This window comes from Bubalus bubalis, chromosome X, assembly GCF_019923935.1.
Source record: "Bubalus bubalis isolate 160015118507 breed Murrah chromosome X, NDDB_SH_1, whole genome shotgun sequence".
Taxonomy (NCBI): domain Eukaryota; kingdom Metazoa; phylum Chordata; class Mammalia; order Artiodactyla; family Bovidae; genus Bubalus; species Bubalus bubalis.
This window is the reverse complement of record NC_059181.1, coordinates 36,999,951-37,018,057: the sequence shown is the minus strand read 5'-3', so window position 1 is coordinate 37,018,057 and position 18,107 is coordinate 36,999,951. Positions and strand designations below refer to the sequence as shown.

Here is an 18,107-nt window from a genome sequence, read left to right as displayed (position 1 = left end):
TCCATGAAACACTTCTATATCCTTTACGCAGATGAAACAAAATGCAAAGTTGTCTTTTATCACACTTTTCCCCTCCAAATTCTGAAATCTGCACAATGGAGAAATCATCATTCCCTTTCATCCAGTGACCAGGTTACAGATAAAAATGTACGAGCTAATTCAGAGGCATAAAGCAGAGTCAGAGGATTAAACAAAGCAATCACCTTCAAAATGTTACAAAGCCAAGCTGAAAAGCCTGATCTTGACCATACACACACAGTTTTTAATCAAAAAAGAGAAATACATCATTCTGTCACCTACCAAACTGTATTTTCTTTCCTCTTTAAAAGAAGAATGAACTCCTAGCAACTAAATTATTTTAATAAGGTTAAATGAAGAAGCAGCAGCAAAAAGCAGTTATCCAGCTCCACAGTGGGCAAAACCCTAATCTAATGCAGGTCTAATTAACTCTAATTGATGCAAAACTTCATCTAAAAATCAACAGGAAGTATATAGTAATAGCATTGGAAAGACCCTCATTATTTAAGAGTCAATGTCTAAAGGGCATTTTTAAAAGGAATGTAATACCCCCAAGATGTTCACGTTCTATGCTGCTTCATTCTTTATCAAAAGACCTTATCAACTGCTCCTTATCAAGAATCTGGGTGTCCAGAGAGGCAGACTAATGATAATTAATACTACAAGGTCTTCTTTCAAAATCATTAGGGATTCACTAAGCTGACAACACAAGCTGTTTAACACTTGAACTGTCTAATGACATTGCAGGATAAGGGGTAACACCATATTTATGACTTTGGAAATTCCGTTGTTGAATTTCCAAACTACTCTGTGTGCACAGTGTGATGTCCGTTTATCTTTCCTCTTGATTTTAGGTGCAGTTTGTGCCTTCAAAACCCAATCTGTATACTTATCTCACTGGGGGGAAATGGAGTTTGGACGTTGAAAGGCTGACCTTTGCTTCTTCCCTCTGCCAAACCCATCCCCTACCTGCAGCAGACACTCACTCTCTTTCCTAGTACTGAATATTGGATTCTGCAGGGGGAAAAAAAAGAGCAAAGTTGAATAATAGAGGCAGGGAAATTTAGTTAGTTGCCTACCCAATATCCATTTCTCCCTTCAGAACCCCAGCAGTTTTCAAGGTGGCCTAGATAAAGGCAAGCTTTCCTAGTCTCCCGTGTGTGGCCATACAACACTCCTGGTCAACAGATACAAGGAGAAATTTGGAAATGTCTTGGACAGCTTTTGCTTCCCTGATCAGTGGAGACATACTCAGCACAGCCTTTTCTCTGCTTCCTATCTTGAATGTAAACATGGTATCTGGACCTTTCCCATGGATTCTGTAACCATGACCTGGGAAAGTCCCTGACATCACCAACTCATTGTACCAATACCAGCAGCCATCCGATGGCAGACCTCTCTATATGTTAGAATACAGTGTATTAAAAAGCACAGACATCACTTTGCCAACAAAGGTCTGTATAGTCAAATCTACGGTTTTTCTAGTCATGTACAGATGTGAAAGTTGGACCATAAAGACGGCTGAGCACTGAAGAAATGATGCTTTCAAACTGTGGTGTTGGAGAAGACTCCTGAGAGTCCCTTGGACTGCAAGGAGATCCAATTAGTCAATCCTAAAGAAAATCAACCCTGAATATTCATTGGAATGACTGATGCTGAAGCCTTCAGCATCAGTCCTTTGGCTGCCTGATGTGAAGAGCTGACTCACTGGAAAAGACCCTGATGCTGGGAAAGATTGAAGGCAGGAAGAGAAGCGGGTGACAGAGGATGCGATGGCTGGACGCCATCACCGACTCAATGGACATGTGTTTGAGCAAACGCTGGGAGACGGCGAAGGTCAGGGAAGACTGGCATGCTGCAGTCTACGGCATCACAAAGAGTTGGACATGACTGAACGACAGAACAACAACAACAACAATCTGTTGAAACCACCATAGTCAGGTTTTCAATCAGCTACAGCTAACAGCACTGGTAACAGATATATTAAGCCAGGAAAGGAATCCAGCTTCCACCCTCAGATCTGAGCAGATTTCATTGTTTAAAATAATCCCTGTTAGGTTACAGTAATTTGTCTGTTCCTTGGGAATAGAACCATTTGAGTGATGGCTCCATACAGGCTCTAACAGTATCTTTCATCACTCCTGTTTCACCCAAGACCAAAGCCAGCAATGAAACCATTTTATTAAAGCTGTACTTGGCGTCATGCACCAGTGATCACTGATCACAAGCTGAAGTTCACAAAGGAAAGCTATGGTCTTCCGAGAACATCATTAAATGGCATAGCACAGAGCTTGCATCATAAGTCTCTCCTTGGAATTTGGGGTTTGCCTCTCTCATACAATCCTATGCGGCTTCCCTGGTGGCTCAGTGGTAAAGAATCTGCCTGAAATGCAGGAGACCTGAGTTTGATCCCTGGGTCGGGAAGATCCCCTGGAGATGGGAATGGCAACCCACTCTACTACTCTTGCCTGGGAAATCCCATGGACAGAAGAGCTTGGTGGGCTACAGTCCATGGGGTTGCCACAAAAGAGTTGGACACACCTTAGCAACCAAACAACAACACGGTGTTATGGAATTACCTTTAATCGGACATTCACGACAACTCTTCCCCCAACAGCAATTTTTTTTGGCAGCGCTGTGAGGATTGCAGGATCTTAGTTCCTTGACCACAGATAAAATCTGTGCTCCTAACCACTGGAAAATCAAGGAATTCCCCCAACAGCATTTTCTTTTTTTTTTTTTTTTTAATTTTATTTTATTTTTAAACTTTACATAACTGTATTAGTGTTGCCAAATATCAAAATGAATCCGCCACAGGTATACATGTGTTCCCCATCCTGAACCCTCCTCCCTCCTCCCTCCCCATTCCATCCCTCTGGGTCGTCCCAGTGCACCAGCCCCAAGCATCCAGTATCGTGCATCGAACCTGGACTGGCAACTCATTTCATACATGATATTTTACATGTTTCAATGCCATTCTCCCAAATCTTCCCACCCTCTCCCTCTCTCAGAGTCCATAAGACTGTTCCATACATCAGTGTCTCTTTTGCTGTACAGTATACTAACGCATATATATGGAATTTAGAAAGATGGTAACAATAACCCTGTGTACCAACAGCATTTTCTGATGAAAATGAAGTTGACCTAACAACCAAGGTAAAAAGTTCTTAAAGGACACAGACATAAAAGCAATAGTTGCCAATATGAATCTTGTCCACAGAGTAAGCAGAAATGTTTTTACTAAAAGAACGTCAAGAAGAGGGCAACGTGTTTAGGTGACCAGACTGAGCTTCTGGGTGAAGAGCTATACCAGTACCGGACTTGCTGCTGCTGCTGCTAAGTCGCTTCAGTCATGTCAGACTCTGTGCAGCCCACCAGGCTCCCCCATCCCTGGTATTCTCTAGGCAAGAACACTGGAGTGGGTTGCCATTACCTTCTCCAATGCATGAAAGTGAAGAGTGAAAGTGAAGTCACTCAGTCGTGTCTGACTCTTAGTGACCCCATGGACTGGAGCCTACCAGGCTCCTCTGTCCATGGGATTTTCCAGGCAAGAGTACTGGAGTGGGTTGCCATTGCCTTCTCCTACCGGACTTGCTAGGCTATAAGAAAGGATGCTCTATGCAAGCAGGTGGTTCAAAAGTGTTGAGCAAAGGACCACTCAGTGGAACACTGGCACCACCTACAATTTCTAAGAAATGCAGAATCTTAGGTCTCATCCCACATATTATTTTTGGCCGTGCTGGGTCTTCGCTGCTGCATGCAGGCTTTCTCTAGTGGCAGCGAGTGTGGGCTTCTCTTGTTGTGGATCATGGGCTCAGTGGGATCTTCCTCGACCAGGGATTGAACCACGTCCCCTGCACTGGCAGGTGGATTCTTAACTGCAGGACCACCAGGGAAAGCCCCAGATCTTCAATAGGTTCTCCAGGTGATTCAGGTACATTACAACTTGAGAAGCACTGGTTTTGACAATTTTCCTAACATGTTAGAACACCTGAAGTCAGGAGATGTTACTTATTCCCATTCCAGTGAATGGCAGGCATTGCTCAGTATTTAGAAGGCCATAAATGTTGCCTGTGGACCTTGCAAGGATTTACAGTATTTGCCACAGCAGCAAGAAGGAAATTTACTCTGTCCGTGGCACCAATGATTAATATATTTGACTCGCCTAAAGATATTAATTTCCCCCTAAAGGGTCATTTATCAAGGTCTCTGAGGTTAATATATATTCTTCAAGATGACAGTGATAACGAGAGTTGTTGCTGTGACTACACAATGGATATACGATAGCGATTTTTCATAAAGATGCTTCCCTCTGTCACCTCAACAAGGCAACACAAATAACTCAGAAGTCTGGTGTGCGGTCTGGTTTATACCACTGGAAATGGTTATTCTGGGCATTGGTGCTATTTGATCAGACCCAAGAATGCTGTCAATGGATTGTCAATGGTATTATCCAAAAAACTGGGAGCTTATTTATACCTAATCATAGCACCAATTCACTTAAAAAAGAAAATGTCCATTTGCTCTTGTAAGGAGAGGGTGAATATCAAACATGATTACATATATCAGTATCTTGCCATCTACACTGAATGTGACAGCCCTGAAAGCCAGTGATGTTCTGAACAGTGCACCACGGAATGGAGATTAAACAAATGAAGTTTAGAGAAGTTATAAAGAATTCATTTAAAACAAAAGTGTAATTCCCTCCCACACTGAATATCAATGAGATACTGCAGAAATAACAGAATACGACATACAAAGTGAAATCATGAAAGATATTGTGAACTAAGAGTGACCAAAATGTAAACTATGGACTTTGGGTGATTATGATGTGGCAATGTTGTTTCATCAGTTGTAACAAATGCACCATTCAAGTGAGGAATGTTGATAATGGTTGAGGCTATACATGTGAGGGCAGGGAGTCTGTGCAGAAATCTGTATTTTCCTCTCAATTTTCCAGTGAAACTAAAACTTCTCTAAACAAATACAATCTTCAAAAAAAAAAAAAAAAATGGGACTTCCCTGGAAAACTAGCAGTTAAGAATTCACCTTTCAATGCAGTGGGTGCAGGTTTGATTCCTGATGGGGAAGCTAAGATCCCACATACCTTAGGGCCCAACATAAAAGAGCAGAAGCAATACTGTAACTAATTCAATAAAGGCTTCAAAACTGGTCCCCATCAAAAAAAAAAAAAAAGAAAAGAAAAGAAATGAAAAAAAGCTTTCCAGCAATGACAACCTCCCCATGAGAACATGCCTCTCCCAAAGGATCTCCTGTATCCCTCTCCAAAAGACAACAGGAAACATAAGAAGAGCCTGTTGCAGAGCCCCAATTCCTGTTTCATGGATGTGAAATGCCCAGGATGCTATAACATCACCACCATCTTTAGCCATGCACAAACAGCAGTTTTGTGTGTTGGCTGCTCTGCTGTCCTCTGCCAGCCTACAGGAGGAAAAGCAAGGCTACAAAGGATACTCCTTCAGACAGAAGCAGCACTAAAAGTACTCTGTATCAAGAAGAATGGGGAACTATCCCAATAAACACGTTTTGGATACAAAAACAAAACAAAACAAAAAAAAGAGAGAGAGAGACAAATCTTAAAAGTGATCACTGGAAGCAGGAACTTTCCAAAAGACCATCAGGATTTTTCATTCTACAGACCAAGCTGGAAATCCCTGGTGACAAGTTTTCTGCTTCCAGCAATATGGTGGTCTAGAGCAATGGTTCTGGAATTGTGGTCCCTAGAATGGCAGCATCAGCATCATCTGGGAACTTTTTAGAAGTGCAAATTCTCTCACTCTACCCCAGACCCACGTAAAGCACAATGACCCATGTTTTAATAAGGTTTCCAAGGTGATTCCGCTGGAAGCTAAATTTCAGTTCAGTTCAATCACTTAGTCATGTCCAACTCTGCAATCCCATAGACTGCAGCACCCCAGGCCTCCCTGTCCATCACCAACTCTCGGAGTTTACTCAAACTCATCTCCATTGAGTCGGTGATGCCATCCAACCATCTCATCCTCTGTTGTCCCCTTCTCCTCCCACCTTCAAACTTTCCTAGCCAGCAGGGTCTTTTCAAATGAGTGAGCTCTTCGCATCAGGTGGCCAAAGTATTGGAGTTTCAGCTTCAACATCAGTCCTTCCAATGAATATTCGGGACTGATTTCCTTTAGGATGGACTGGTTGGATCTCTTTGCAGTCCAGGGAACTCTCAAAAGTCTTCTCCAATACCACAGTTCAAAAGCATCAATTCTTTGGCACTCAGCTTTCTTTATAGTCCAAGTCTCACATCCATACATGACTACTGGAAAAACCATAGCCTTGACTAGATGGACCTCTGTTGGCAAAGTAATGTCTCTGCTTTTCAATATTCTGTCTACGTTGGTCATAACTTTCCTTTCAAGGAGTAAGTATCTTTAATTTCTGCAGTCACCATCCACAGTGATTTTGGAGCCCCCAAAAATAAAGTCTCTTATGGTTTCCATTGTTTCCCCATCTATTTGCCATGATGTGACGGGACCAGATGCCATGATCTTAGTTTTCTGAATATGAAGCTTTAAGCCAAATTTTTCACTCTCCTCTTTCACTTTCATCAAGAGGCTCTTTAGTTCTTCGCTTTCTGCCATTAGGGTGGTGTCATCTGCATATCTGAGGTAATTGAGATTTCTCCTGGCAATCTTGATTCCAGCTTGTGCTTCTTCCAGCCCAGTGTTTCTCATGATGCACTCTGCATATAAGTTAAATAAGCAGGGTGACAATATACAGCCTTGATGTACTCCTTTTCCTATTTGGAACCAGTCTGTTGTTCCATGTCCAGTTCTAACTGTTGCCTCCTGACCTGCACACAGATTACTCAAGAGCCAGGTCAGGTGGTCTGGCATTAACATCTCTTGAAGAATTTTCCAGTTTGTGGTGATCCACACAGTCAAAGGCTTTGGCATAGTCAATACAGCAGAAATAGATGTTTTTATGGAATTCTCTTGCTTTTTCAATAATCTAATAGATGTTGCCAATTTGATCTCTGGTTCCTCTGCCTTTTCTAAAACCAGCTTGATCATCTGGAAGTTCATGGTTCACATACTGTTGAAGCCTGGCTTGGAGAATTTTGAGGATTACTTTACTAGCGTGTGAGATGAGTGCAATTATGCGGTAGTTTGAGCATTCTTTGGCATTGCCTTTCTTTGCAATTGGAATGATAACTGACCTTTTCCAGTCCTGTGGCCACTGCTGAGTTTTCCAAATTTGCTGGCATATTAAGTGCAGCACTTTCACAGCATCATCTTTTAGGATTTGAAATAGCTCAACTGGAACCCTATCACCTCCACTAGCTTTGTTTGTAGTGATGATTCCTAAGGCCCACTTGACTTCATATTCCAGGATGTCTGGCTCTAGGTGAGTGATCATACCATCATGATTATCTGGGTTGTGAAGATCTTTTTCGTATTGGTCTCCTGTGTATTTTTGCCACTTCTTCTTAATGTCTTCTGCTTCTGTTAGGTCCATACCACTTCTGTCCTTTATTGAGCCCATCTTTGCATGAAATATCCCCTTGGTATCTCTGATTTTCTTGAAGAGATCTCTAGTCTTTCCCATTCTATTATTTTCCTCTATTTCTTTGCATTGATCACTGAGGAAGGCTTTCTTATCTCTCCTTGCTATTCTGTGGAACTCTGCATTCAAATGGGTATATATTTCCTTTTCTCCTTTGCTTTTTGGTTTTCTTCTTTTCATAGCTATTTGTCAGGCCTCCTCAGACAGCCATTTTGCTTTTTTGCATTTCTTTTCCATGGGGATGATCTTGATCCCTGTCTCCTGTACAATGTCATGAACCTCCCTCCATAGTTCATCAGGCACTCTGTCTATCAGATCTAATCCCTTGAATCTATTTGTCACTTCCACTGTATAATCGTAAGGGATTTGATTTAGGTCATACCTGAATGGTCTGGTGGTTTCCCCTACTTTCTTCAATTTAAGTCTGAATTTGGCAATAAGGAGTTCATGATCTGAGCCACAGTCAGCTCCTGGTCTTGTTTTTGCTGACTGTATACCGCTTTTCCATCTTTGGTTGCAAAGAATATAATCAGTCTGATTTCAGCACTGACCATCTGGTGATGTCCATGTGTAGAGTCCTCTCTTGTGTTGTTGGAAGAGGGTGTTTGCTATGACCAGTGCATTCTCTGCAAAGCTCTATTAGCCTTTGCCCTGCTTCATTCTGTACTCCAAGGCCAAATTTGCCTGTTACTCCAGGTGTTTCTTGACCTCCTACTTTTGCATTCCAGTCCCCTGTAATGAAAAGGACATCTTTTTTGGGTGTTAGTTCTAAAAGGTCTTGTAGGTCTTCACAGAACCATTCAGCTTCTTCAGCATTACTGGTTGGGGTATAGACTTGGATTACCGTGATATTGAATGGTTTGTAGAACACAGCTTGCCTGATGAAAAAAAAAAATGCCTCAAGCTTGAAAGCTAAATGTCAAAAGCCATTTACATAGTAGTTTTAGTTAGAATCTCTAATAAGTTACCTGCACCAAGAACTGGGGGCTTTCCTCTGACTGCTAAAAAAACTGATAGGGAGTTGTTTATATGTTGGTCAATATTCAATAGTATGAGTCAGAAACAGCTGTCCCATACTGTGTACCACCTAATTAAAAGCTCATGCTATCTAAAATGAAAAGAAATATTAAATCATTGTATGCTGTAAACAAATACTGAGGGTACATCTTCCTTCTAATTTCTGATTTAATTATCTCTTCAGGTATCTGTTTATTCACTCTAGGAAGGACGTGATGAGGTACTCATTTCTTAGCTGTAGTAAAAGCATACTTACTGTAAACTGGCTTTGATTCTTCTATTCCTCTACATATTTTTATTCATAAATATTTACTTTAACAGTTGTTTGAGGAATGGTATTTTAATATGTAATTAAAGGAGCGGTTTTCTACATTAAGTTCTTATGTGTAGGACAGCGTAATTCCTTCCAAACAAAAAAGGAATTCTTAACAACTGATTATCTATATCTGTCAGTGTTCAATTTATCAAAAGTGAATATAAGTTTTCAACAGATGGAGATAAAGATTGAGAAACATAAACAAGACTTTATCAGCTGCATGAATATAAAAGTAACAGATTATTTTAAAAACAAAAATCATTTCAGATGTCTGAAACTATACAAGTCCAAACATAGAGTTTCCTTTAGGGTCTCTTAAACGTTAACAATGAGAGAGCTCTGTGTGTCAGCACAGAAATGCACAAGCAGATCATTTTGACCTGTCATCAGCTGGGCACATTTTTCACTTTGTAATGTAAAAGTGGTAGAATTTTACCATCCACTGGCTGTCATGAGGCTGACGGTGTATGAAAATGTGACAGAATTCATGACCAACCAAGTAACCTGTCGACCAAATATTTCATCCCAAGATCCTAAGTAGCTCTGCTGTCAGACCCAGAAAAGCTAAAACACATTTTGATAGGAGCTCCTTTTAAAACGTGGGCTGTCCCTTCTTGAGACTCCAATAAAGGGGATTATTTAGTTTTGTGAAATTAAAAACAGTTCATGTGCATCCCTTCCTCTCTTCTGTGAATATGTATTAGGAATCTTCTGTTTGCCAGGTCTGCCTATTATTCAGATCAGTATTAGTGAAAAGGGAGTGGAGATGAAGAGCTTAGAGCTGCTGCAGTCTTGCTGCAAGCAAGGCTCTCTGGGAAATGTGTAGGATGGAAACAAACATGAAATGTGCAGTGAACAGTACACCCAAAAGGGCAGCCAGAAGTGCTGAGGAAAGGGATCCGTTGAGAAAAAAGGCTTGTGAGAAAAGTAACAAAAGAAACTCAGGGAACAAAGGTGGTATTAGGCACTTCCTGCTAAGGATCCTTCTCACAGTTGGCCATCCACTTCCATCCTCACACTTAATTGTCCATGCTTGTCTCCAATTCTCTCTTCTATCATATTCTATTTGGGAACTTGTCAACTGTGTCTGAATGCCTTCCAGACACTTCCTCTCTTTGAGTTTTCAGGCTACTAAGTGGCATCTTGGGTGGGAGTCAGCAACGGATTCGGTCCTGAAACTCCAGAATGGATATGCAGACACTCTACCCACTGCCTCGAGGGTTCTCTCAATGAACAGAAACAACTATTTGCCACTCATCAGTTAACATTTATTGGTATATTTAGGGAATGGGGAGTTTCATTTAACATGAAGGGTACCACCCTTCTACAGCCAAGAGATCAAAGCCCATCAATCCTAAAGGATTGAACATTCATTGGAAGGACTGATGCTGAAGCTGAAGCTCCAACACTTTGGCCATAAAAAAAAAAATTTGCCTGCAATGCAGGAGACCCAGGTTCAATCCCTCAGTTGGGAAGATGCCCTGGAGAAGGAAATGGCAACCCATTTCAGAGTTCTTGCCTGAAGAATTTCAAGGACAGAGGAGCCTGGCAGGCTACAATCCATGGGATCGCAAAGAGTCAGACATGACTGAGCACCTAATACTTCACTTTTCACTTTCACCTGATGCAAAGAGCTGACTCACTGAAAAGACCCTAATGCTGTGAAAGATTGAGGGCAGGAGGAGAAAGCGGCAAAAAAGAATGAGCTGGTTGGATGGCATCACTGACTCTATGGACATGAGTTTGAGCAAACTCCAGGAGATGGTGAAGGACAGGGAAGCCTGGTGTGCCACAGTCCATGGGGTTGCAGAGTCAGACACAACTGAGCAACTGAACAACAAAGGGTACCACTAGCCCAAGGCAGCAGAAAGAGCACAAATTTGCAGAAGAACCTGAATTCTAGACAAGATTCAATCCCTTATCAACTGGGGATCATAAATCCCACAGGTAAGTCTTGGTTTCTCTCTCTTGTCTTAGAATCTTAACTGGCTGGTTCCCACCAAAAGTATCCTGCTTGGGCAATAAATGTTATCATTATCCTACTTCTCAACCCTACATTCGTGGGGAAGTTACTCAACCTCTCTGCAATGTTTTCTATTTTCTGTTCTGAAAATGTAGTAGTAATAATATCTAACTTGAAGAGAGATTGTGAGAATTAAATGAGACAGTTTATGTAACAAGTAGTTAGTTGACTTAATGTTCTATATAATTATTAGTTACCACTGGTTGCAATGACTTGGAAGCATTATAGAATCTTGGAGCATCTTAGAGCCACTGCCATGAAAAAAAACAACAACTATATTCTTATTCTGCTTTATATATGTGATTCCACCAATCTTCACTGTATTCTAACCATCTATCTTTTTACTTGTAATTATTTTAACTGGAATCTCCCCTCCTTTCTGGGTAGAAGTTTAATAAATATAGCTCTGATATTCATTATTTTACTCAATATTTTTAAAAGCACAACTATTTAAATTACACCATATGAAGATTTTAAATGACACAGAGCTATTCAGCCAAACTAATGTCATTAAATCCTAATTTAGTATTACTTATTAGAATATAAGGAATGTATCAAGCCACACTTTTGATGAGGAAATATGCTGACAAAATTTATCTATAAATGACATTATTTCTATCATTAGGTAATATTCCATAGATGTTCTCTAAGAACATTTGTTAATCACTAAGCAGGAATAAGACTATGAAGAAGAGAATATGGTGAAATCACAGCTAAAAAGCACAGGTGAGATTAAGAAAAATAGCTCTTATGTTCTTGGTATTTATATTTCTCAAAGAAATATTAGGTTGGTCAAAAAGTTTGTTCAGACATTTCCGTAACACATTATGGGAAAACCCAAATGAGCTTTCTGGTCAACCCAATACACGTATATAACTTAAAAAGTGGAGTTCCTTAAGATAACATCAAGCTCCTGTCCCACTCCTCCTCATCCACAGCAAAAGCTGAAAATATTTTTTTGCCTTTTTTTTAAGCTATTCATCTTAATATTAGATGATACACTTATACAGCTATTTCTTGACTTTTCCATTAAAGGTGTTATCTATTCATCTCCTAACATGGAAGATGAAGACTTAGCTCTCTTATAATCTCTCCACACATACGTTTCCTTTCCCAAACACCCAAGATAATTGTATCTTTTTTTTTTTTACCAAAACAGTATCAGGTTAAATCAATATTCATTAAGCAAAACCATGTTCAATGATTAGTATTTCCTTTCTCCCTCTACTTCCCCCTGCAAGATAACTTCCTTTTCTTTCTATATTGTTTGGTTTTCTATTTTGTCTATACCAAATTCACACCTTAACTTTCCGACAAACTTGCATAACTCCTCTAGGTACAGCCAAGCATATCAGGTAATTCACCCATTCTATTTTATTATTTTTCTCTTAGCATCATCCTGGCTGTAGCTCTGCTTCAGTACTTAGGCTTCCTTCAAGACTTGATACCCAGCTTCACTCTGGGCTGTCCTTTACCATCACTCTCGAAGTTTTCTGATCTCATCTGCACTGGAGCTCCAGGTTTTGAAATCTCATACTTCCCTATTTCTTGGTTCATTCCACCAACACCATGGACCTCCCTCAAAAATGTTTTACCAGCTCCTGCAGTGTTCCAGACAGTGGATGCTTCATTTGGAACGTCTGGTCTGTAAGTTCTTTAAATACATTCTGTGAAGCAAAATTACTTATGCCTTACACTTTTGAAAGAAAAAAAAATGTGTGGGTTTTTTTTTTTTTTTGAGAACTTGCAAAGATTTTTTTCTACTGTCACAGTTGATTGATAATTTTAGCTGCTACAGAATTCTAGTTGATAATTTTCTCTGTGAACTTAGGAGGCCTTGCTCCACTGTTGGGTAGCTTAAGTTGCTACTGAAAGTCCAGTGCAAATCCTTTTAAGGAAGCAGTTTTATTTTTCTTCTTAGAAGCCTTTAGAATCTTTTCTTTATTCTTTTTCTATCCAACATTGCTGGGGAGGGGGTCCTTAAATCTAGAAAGTTCTGTTTTTCACATTTGCCCCACATTTCCAGAAGCCTGGAAGTACCAGGAAGATTACACATCCATCTAGTAGTGAAATGCTGGTGGGAGTGCTTGACTCAAGTCAGGACAAACTATGAGATGCTATCTCCCCTCTGGGGTTCTTTAAAGAATGAGATGGAAGCTGTAACTCAGCCTAAAAATCACACCTTTGCTTGGCTTCCCACTCTTCACTGTTTGCCCTACTCCTATACTGGTTTCTCTGAGAGTCCTTCCTGAATGAAGTATATCCACACCTCACTGGAGAGCCTAGCCTAAGAGTATCACCGAGTTGCTCAGGTCTGTGAAAGGACCTATCAAAGTTGCAACTGACAAAGTTGAGCTGAGACTAACTGGCTTCTGGAACTTCAGAATCCATGCAGAGCACTCTCCTGTACCACCATTTTTATTACTCTTAAGTTAAACTTTAAAAACACCTTGAAGTTCAGAGAGTCAAGTTCAAACTATCATTCCAGGTGTCTTGGGGTACAACTCGCTCTCCTCTTGGCCATGAATACCTCAGTAGAAAAACATGCAGAAGTCTTATCTGACTTAAATCTCCAGAAGCAGCTCTGTAATCAGGAAGATGTGGGTTCAACTACTTGCCCAGCTGTGTATGCCAGGCAAGTTCCTGAACCTAAGTCCCAGTATTCTCCCCTGAAATGGATTTAATATGTTCATCACAGTACCTGTCATAGAGTCAGTCCTATCTTTCGAGTTATTTTCTGGTGGTGGTGGTGGTAAGTTTGTGGTACTACCACTGTACAGCCTTCACTCAGTTCCCACATTTCAGAGATGTCTGGCCAAGGTTAAGGGTATAGTATAAGGCAGTGGTTCTAAAAATGTAGTCTCCAGACAAGCAGCAGCATCAGTGGAAACTTGTTCACAGTGCAAAGTCTCAGGTCTGACTCCAGATCCATTGAATCAGAAACTCTGGGGCTGGAACAAGTCCTCCAAGGGATTCTCATAAACTTTCAAGTGTGAGAAACACTGACCTACGGCCACAGATCTGGGAAAGATACTATGGACCCCCATGGAGACAAAGGCCACAGACCTAGAGACAGCTGTTGGGGTATTGGAGATTTTAGGCAGAACTAATGGCTATACTTTATTTTCTTGGGTTCCAAAATCACTGCAGATGTTGACTGCAGCCATGAAATTAAAAGACGCTTGCTCCTTGCAAGAAAAGTTATGACCAATCTAGACCACGTATTAAAAAGCAGAGACATTACTTTGCTGACAAAGGTCCATCTAGTCAAAGCTATGGTTTTTCCAGTAGTCATGTATGAATGTGAGTTAGACTATAAAGAAAGCTGAGTGCCGAAGAATTGGTGCTTTTGAACTGTGGTGTTGGAGAAGACTCTTGAGAGTCCCCTGGGCTGCAAGGAGATCAAATCAGTCAATTCTAAAGGAAATCAGTCCTGAATATTCATTGGAAGGACCGATGCTGAAGCTGAAACTCCAATACTTTGGGCCCCTGATGCGATGAACTGACTCATTGGAAAAGACTCTGATGTTGGGAAAGATTGAAGGCAGAAGAAGGGGACGACAGAGGATAAGATGGTTGGATGGCATCACCAAATCAATGGACATGAGTCTGAGCAAGTTCCGGGAGTCAGTGATGGACAGGGAAGCCTGGCATGCTGCAGTCCATGGGGTTGCAAAGAGTCAGACATGACTGAGCGACTGAAATGACTGAATGGATATACACAACAACTCAGTTATTAGGGATAAGAAGAAACCATAATGATGCCTTTACTATTAGAGTATGTGTTCAGTTACTCAGTCATACCTGACTCTTTGTGACCCCATGGACTGTAGCCTGTCAGGCTCCTCTGTTCATGGGGTTGTCCAGGCAAGAATACTGGAGTGGGTTGCCATTTGCTACTCCATTACTATTAGAGTAGTGTAGTTGTAAATGTCAAGATCATGTCATAAATGAGTATGAATAGGAGCTAAAGAGTAGATTTAAGTTTGTAAAACTGACAGTGAGTCTATACGTATGACACAGCCTTGAAATGCAAATAGAAAAGTTCACTAATGCAAGAAAAAACATAATTTCTGGGCCCAGAAGCTGAAGAAACACTTGGAAGAATCCTTAATTGTATTAATCCTTTGCTGAGACAAGCTACTGACTGTACATGATCTGGAACATTTGCTGAGGAAAACTCATTTGAAACTGTCACTTCACCAGAGAGGCAACTACTGAAATTTGCCTGAAATTCTGAATTAGTGCCATACAAGCAAATGATCTTTAGAAGCACAGATGAGGATTTAAGAGCAGGAAAGAGCTCCTTGAATCTCCCCCTCAGATTCTGGGGGGAAGAGAGCAAAAAAACAAACATCCCAATATCACCTGCATAGCAAATCTCTGCTGATAAAGCCAATTAGGTGATTTACTCTGAGAAGCACAAATCAGACACAGGAAAACCAATTCCTAGATTAAGTCTTCAAAGAGCTTGAACTTAGCAAAAAGAGAAAAGAACACCCTCTTCCTGGAGGAACCAAAGTGCAGAGGGCAACTTGAACAGGTTCGGGTTCCAGGGGTGATGACCAGCCACTCAATTTACTTTGACACATAATTTCTCTGAGAAGCTCAGCTTAATCTCCCATGTGGCAGAGAAAAGAATATTTCTGTCCAGCACTTTATGGCCTCTCTTTGAAGATCTCAAAGCTTTGCTGTTGTGATCAGGGGCATAGCAGCTCTGAATACCACCACAGGGAATATTACATGGGCTAAACTTCCCCCTAAAACACACCTGTATCATTTAGTCCACAGAGGATCTCACTTCACATTAATGACAATATTCAAAATACTAATAAAACAAGGACTGACTTACACAGAGTCTTTACTATGTGCCTAGCAGACCCCTCTACTAAGTGTGTTACACACACATTCTCAGTGGATCTTCCTACCACACCTAAGAAGGGGGTGCTCACCTTACCTTTTGCAGATGAGGAAATCAAACTTTAAAGATGATAAAGTAACTTGGCTAAGGTCAACCAGGATGGAGCCACGATTCAACACCAGGGCTATGGGACTCTGAAAGCCCTGTTCTTAACCATCATCTTTTAATGCCTTCATTGAGATGTTAAACTATTTCAACAGCTGCATTGGGTGATAGCTCATGCAATTCTCTTTGCCTCACAAGGAAAGAAGAAACATTTTAAATAGCAAAATTATGTTACTGAAACGTGCACGAGAACAATACTTCCTTTCTGGTGGATCACTGGAACTCTTCAGCCTTAGATAGTTGTAAAGTCTGTTAGGGATGTGGCTCCCTTCTAAAGTCATTGTAGGAGTGGAGATTCAGCTGGTCCCCACAGTGCTTGCTTTGGATTGGTGATGCTTTGGTTGCCATGGACACCAGATTTCAATACACCACTGAGCATAAGGAATCCATTCCATGCAAAGCAATGGAGCCAGCAGATGGGCACAGTAACAGCTAGCTGCACATAATGCTATGACCAATATTTGTTTTGCCACCTCTCATTTAGATGATGTTCTCAGCCATGAAGCTTTTATGACTGCCTCTCATCTGAGAACCAGCTTCTTTATGGCCCAGGTAGCAACACTCACACTTCAATGTGTCAAAGGCGTTCATTTGTTTGGGTTGTTGAATGGGTAAAGCTGTTCAGAAAAGGAAATATGACCTTACACAAAACACTTCTTTGTTCAGCTTGCTAAAAGAAAGAATGGATCAAATGACTTCTTGAAAATTCCATTTGTTCAAGTGGCTAGCACCCCAGGAATAATAAGGCTGTTAACTTGGTAAGTTTCCTTAGTAACTAAATCCATACAGAAAATAACTAGGAAAAGATAAGAGGTACTTCAATATATGTAAATAATGCATGAGAAAAACATGTTTTTCTTTGACTCAAACCAACATCCAAGGCACTGTACTTAATTAGTGAATGTAGGTCAGAGAGTAATCAGTAAAAGTGAATCTTGAAGAGAAACACTTATTTGGACATATCATGGACTGCTGGCCAGTTTACCAAGAGACCATCTCCACATGGGGATATTAAAGGATGCTCTTCCCCTGCTACACAGAGGAAATCTGTGCATTGTGTAGGAGCCAGTCAAGAGACAAACATCTTTCATTAACCAGTGAAAAGGAAATTAGCCAAATTAATAAGGAATTAATACAATCTGTCATTTTTACATTCAGAAGTCATAAATACAGCACAGTTCCATTAAAACCACCTTCTCATGGAACACTGGGAGGTCAGGTTACTGGCAAAACAAATAATTCAGAACATTTAAAAGAACTTTTATTATCCACATTTCCCCAATTTATTCAGTAATAAGAAAATTATGAACCATGCTCTCCAAATAATTACAAGTAATAAGTTTAGTTTTTAGTGGAATGTATATCAGTGGACTAATTAAAAGGGATAAGTTATCTCTAAGGAAATCAAGTTTATTCTGAGTGTTAAATCATTGTATCAGAAAAAAAAAAAAAACCCACAAAATGTCTAAGCATCTTCCATTTAATTTAGAGTTGGGGCAACACTCCTTTAGGTCAGATTGGTAAATTTAACTGAATGATTCTAAAACAGGAGTGGTTCCATTCATGCCCTGAAAAATGATCAGAGCATCATGTTTTCAATCTGATGTGGGAATAATAAAGTGTCTCTTATTATTAAATCATTTAAAAATGCTGGAACATGGTCTATTTGGGCCTTTAAAGGAATTCTAAAAAAAACAAAACATCTTTGTATATAGAGTGTAAAATTACATTTATCAGAAAAAAAGGAAATCCACACATTCACTCATAGATGTTAACAGAGTTCTTAAACCTGCAAAAAGTCCTTCAGCAGCACCTATGAATTGGAGAGCTGATATTCTGGCATTTGTGGAAGAAGTCACTTTCAGTAAAAAGGCCAACTGATGAACATCATGAAGTGGCGGGCGGTGGGCGGGGGGCAGGGCAGGGATCAGTGAAATTTGTCGACAGGCAATCCCATAAAATTGACAAAAAATTAATGATTTCAAGGTTTTTACTCAAATCTGCTCAATGAACCAGCAGCAGCAGCATCTGGGAGCTTGTTGAGATACAGTATCTTGGGCCTCACCCCAGATCTGCTGAATCAAAACCTGATTTTTAACAGGATCGCCAGGAGATCTGAGTGCACATTGAAGTGTGAAGAGTGCTCATTGAAAGCA

At 40.4% G+C, this 18,107-nt stretch overlaps 1 protein-coding gene and 1 pseudogene across 2 annotated transcripts in view; one reads left to right on the top strand and one right to left on the bottom strand.

Annotated features, from left to right (window-relative positions):
* LANCL3 (LanC like 3) overlaps nucleotides 1-18,107 on the bottom strand; it is a 121,481-nt gene that overhangs the window by 89,932 nt on the left and 13,442 nt on the right. The window lies entirely within an intron of this gene.
* Nucleotides 5,271-5,517, top strand: LOC102414272 (annotated as a pseudogene).